The following is a 5000-nucleotide window of genomic DNA, read 5'->3' on the forward strand; positions in this document are numbered from 1 at the left end:
AACTACCCAGGTGGTGAGCCTCTTGCACTCTGTCTTGAGGCTGAAAGTGAGGACTGAGGTGTACGGCTGAAGAAGGGTGGAGGACACTGGTGGGGGTCAACCCTGGCAGCCCATCAATCACCCTCTGGCGTTGTCCCTACAGGAAAAGAAAACCAATACCCTAAGTTTTCTTAAGCAAACTTCCTGGTGTTAAACACCACCACAAAACATGCAAAATTACCATGGATATATCTTCCTTAACCTCTCCTTTATATCTGAAATGCCTGCTAACACAGGAGCAGATACATATGTGCATTGTAATCTAAAATAAAGCATACAAAAAGTACAAAGCTATGACAGGTGATTTGATATCTTACCTTCTTTTCTCTTTATTTAAATTCTAAGTCATCCTAATGATTATGTAAGCACATCTGTCAATTAGATTTTGTAGTTCCTTTCATTTATTACTGATAACCAATTCAGCATTCTTAAGATCTCTCTTTCATATGGAATTTCTTTTACTCCGAGTCACATACTGAAATTATGTATTTGATTAGCAGTTCACAACTCTATACTCCCAAGTTTTCCATTGAATTAAACACTGTTGAAAAGGGTATCAATACCTATCAACACCTCTGATTGTAAAAATTTACACTCTCCATATCAATATATTTAAATGGTGGTTTCTGTAACTTTCATTTTTTCGTTATGATACATAAGCTTGTATTCTCACTGAAACAAGAGAATTCTTAACATCTTTATTCATAAATCATAATGATCAAAATTTACACATAACTATCAAACACTGATAAGCAGTACATATTCAGTAAAACAATAACAAAAGAACACTGATACAAATGGTTAAATAAATTACATATAATACTGACTTGCTTACTGCCACTGACAGACAGGAGTATCTTGGCCAGATTTCTTTATATCTGGCTTTGTGAGTAGTGTGGTAACCAACCCTTGTACTTGCAAAACTACCCATGGAGGAGTTCTCCATGTCTTCCCAACATGTGGGTAGTTAAATGAGCTTTTTGTGTAGCTTTATAGGGGCATTTGGGGCACTGGAATGGCTTCTCTCCAGTATGTGTTCTATAGTGCTTCATGAAGTTGCCCTTGTGATTGAAGATCTTTTCACAAACTGCACAGACGAAAGATGTCCTGAGTGCGCTGCCACCTCCTCCTCCGATACTTGTCATGACAGCTCGCTTTCCCAACTCCGTTCCCTATGGAGAAAACCATACCACTTTATTTTCTACCTCCAATCATATTTAGGTACAGCAAATGAATTTTTGTTCAAACTGTTTCATTACTGTTATCTATTTAACTGGCTTTCATACTCTTATACCCAGTTTAAAAGTTCATATGTTTACATATATTACTGCAAACCTCTTAAATTGTATGACTTAATTTTTTTTTTTTTTTTTTTTACTATTTTTCTTTTCTGCAGCACTGTTTCTAAAACCCAATAAATATCAATCTGCACAAATCTAAGTTTTCTTCCATTCACACAGTTAAAAATTACTTAGGGAAGAGATAAATAATTCATCGGATAAAACTATTGGAAAGGCTTACAAAGACAGCTGTTACTGTTCATTGTATTGCCAGCCTCTAGGCCTTTTAATAGCAATCCCATGATATATAATTTTCAAATGATGGCATACTTGTAAACCTGGTATATATTCTTCATAAAATCATTATTTTCTTTAATCTCATTCAACTTGAATAAAGCTGTTTCCATTATCAGACGTTTCACAGGATTGTTGTTGTAATGCTCCCTGAGCTACAGATCCTGTCAAATTTCCACTTGTAAATCCTGGATCTCTATTCCTTTGTACGGACTGGGCTTCTTCTGGATGTTTGAGTCGAATGTGAGCATCAAGGTTGTACTTGAGAGCTGCTCTGTAAGGACAATGAGGGCACTGGAAGGGTCGCACTGCTGCATGAGAGAGCATATGCCGTTGCAGATCGTACGTTCGTCGGAAACCCATCTTGCCGCACACCGAGCACACCCGCAGTGCTGCTGCCACTGCTGCTACTGCACCGCCCTACAAAAGAAATGGCCGCTTAAGTTTGCATCCTGCCTTTCCTCTCTGAAGCAGCAGCAGTGGCAACCTTCAACCATTATCAACACTGAATTAAATAAAAAAACTTTCATAATCGCACCAAGTGTGAACGCTTCTAAATCATATTAAAAGGTTTAAAAAACAGTAATAATAAATAATAATAACAAAAATCCTATAAATAATAGTGATTGTACTGAAGATAATGATAAAAAATAACTACAATGAGGATAACAATCATAGTGGTCATAACTAGAATCATAATAGCAATTATCAGAGAATAAACTGACAGAATTTAAGACAATGATCAAACACGTAACACTAAGTAAATAAATAATAATAATGATGATAATAACAGAAAGGTAAATTCCAAAAGATTTTGAGTAAAATATTTTCATTCCTTTTGAATTCAATTATTCATATAAAATTCACTATCATCTGACATATACCTGCTTGCACACAATTTCTACCAAAATCTGTAGGCTTTACATTCTAAATTAGTATATTGCATATAGACAACTAATCATTATATATCAGTTCATGGTATCCTGAACATAAATTATCCAAAACCTATTTTGCAAATAAAGGCTTACAACTTGCTCAACTTAGTTCAGGATATATTTTACTTTTATTCTCTCTCTCCTACATTAAATATTTGTATGTAGGGTTTATAACAAAAAAGAGAAGTAACAATTGAATTATTAGAAATATTTGCAATTTTCCTTAATTCTCTGAATGTTCTATTTGTATAAAAAAAAATCCAGACCACATTTCTAGTATTGCCATTTCTCCTTGTCATCCAAGTGGACTGCATATTGCTGTTCCTAATCTTTTATAAGCATTATCTCTGGATGCTAAGGTTAGTACATATCAATTCCCATCTCTACTGAAGTGGTGTCTTCATATCAGTGTAAACATATTGCATCTAAAATCAGTTTACTGGGGCTTATTTCCTTTGTTTTTGAAGACCAGAATGGCCAACTGTCATCTTCAAAGTAAACCTCACAGTGCTATTTTATGAAAGAATGAAATTGGTACAAGCTCCTACTAAGTTAGGAAATACTGAAATATGTAGTTTTCTAATATACATGATCAGACATAAATAGTGTATAAACCTGTTCAGAATCTGATTTCAGGTTAAGTCATAGAATTCACTATGCACAAATCAATTGTATTTACATCACATTCCTTCTAAAGGACTTGGCCAATGTTTTTTTTTTTTTTTTTTTTTTGGGGGGGGGGGGGGAATCAGAAGGCACATCTATAAAACAAATTTTATTGTCAAATGACACATACAATCAAAATTGAGCTGATTTCTTATAATGGCATGCCTTGTAAGACGCCAAAATTTACATTCACTCTACAGTAAAATGGTACATTTCATATTAAAAATATCAATACTAACACTTTTACCTTAGCACTAATAATAGTCAGCTAGCAATAATTCAAGTATTACACTGAATTCATATCTGAGGACTACTGTGTTTATTTGCAATATGACGTTTGAGGTTGGTCTTCAGAGTAGAGCGATATGAACAAAGTTCACAAGCAAATGGTTTCTCCCCAGTGTGTGTGCGTATGTGACGCCGCATGGCAGTAGCATCGAAAGCTGCATAGCCACATAATGGACACTTCTGTGGCATTCTGGTTCTGCCTCTCTGTCCAGGTCTCGGTACCTACAAACAGGAAAGAGGAATAAATATGGGCATTCTTCAAAATATGCTGTGGGCCTCATATCTTTTAAGCTGTTGAGAGCTCTTCCTTTTCACTCCACACTGGCATCCTTTTTTTGTTCACTTACTCTAAACTTATTATTTTGTTGATTTTTTTTTTTTTTTCCCAATCTTTAATGAAGTTTTCTTTTGTTATATCAAGTACATGTATTTTCTTTTGTTAGATCAAGTATTTGTATGTCTCCTTAGGATATGATGTTTAAGATTCCCCTTCAGTGCTGAACGATGGGGGCAGTATGGACATGCAAATGGCTTCTCTCCTGTATGGATGCGAGTATGTCGCTGCAAGTCCAGCTTGTCCCTAGCTTGGTATCCACAGTGGCTGCATCTATGGCATGTTCCGCCAGCCCTGGTCCTCCATCGCTGGACCTACGGGAACACGAGAACTCATTCACTCAAGTGTCCAATGTTTTATACTTTTTGGTTTTCCAACAATTAACGCCCAGAAGCATTTATCAGAGAGAAAATACATTGCTTTTCAAATAATTGTGTTTTGTAAAAAAAAAATTCATGATCAACCGAGTATCATATCATTGCTTGAATATGACTAATAATTTCTGCATTCTTCCTGGTAAGTGTTATCTAATACAGCTGTTGCTTTCCTTTACCTATTTGTATGGAACACCATGTTTCATTCTAACATGATTTATCAGATTGGACTTGCGAGCCGACTGATGTGAGCATAAGGGACAGGCGAAAGGTTTTTCTCCTGTGTGAACACGAATATGGCGACGCATATCCTTACTGTTGCGAGTGCTGTAGCTGCATGACTCACACTGGTAGTTCGCCCTGCTCTTGCCTACCCACGGGGTCACCTAGAGAACAGGAAAAAAATATTTAAGACTAATTTCTGGCAGTCTTTTTTTTTTTTTTTTTTTTTTTTTTTTTCTCTCTAGCATTACATCCTACACAAAATAAAAAGGCATTCACCTTCTGGGACTGGATGGCTATGTCTTCCCATATATGTGTACATTCTTGATGTGCGTGCTTAAATTACTCTTTTGAGCAGATCTATAAGGGCAGTAAGGACAAACAAAAGGCTTCTCTCCAGTATGTCTTCTTATGTGCATGGTGAGCTTAGATTCGCTGATTGCCTGATATCCACATGTTTGACATTTAAATTCTCTCCTGTTTGTCTCCTGAGATAACTGGGCAACTGGTCTTCCTCCTGAGGAAGACTTATAAGAAGGCAGAAACACACCAGTGGGATAAACAGATG

At 36.1% G+C, this 5000-nt stretch overlaps 1 protein-coding gene across 1 annotated transcript in view; it reads right to left on the reverse strand.

Moving 5' to 3' along the window:
* The window catches only part of LOC113818133 (longitudinals lacking protein, isoforms H/M/V), a gene marked incomplete in the record, with an annotated part of 62881 nt that overhangs the window by 12367 nt on the left and 45514 nt on the right, over nucleotides 1–5000 (reverse strand).

This window comes from Penaeus vannamei, chromosome 27 (assembly GCF_042767895.1).
Source record: "Penaeus vannamei isolate JL-2024 chromosome 27, ASM4276789v1, whole genome shotgun sequence".
Lineage (NCBI taxonomy): Eukaryota > Metazoa > Arthropoda > Malacostraca > Decapoda > Penaeidae > Penaeus > Penaeus vannamei.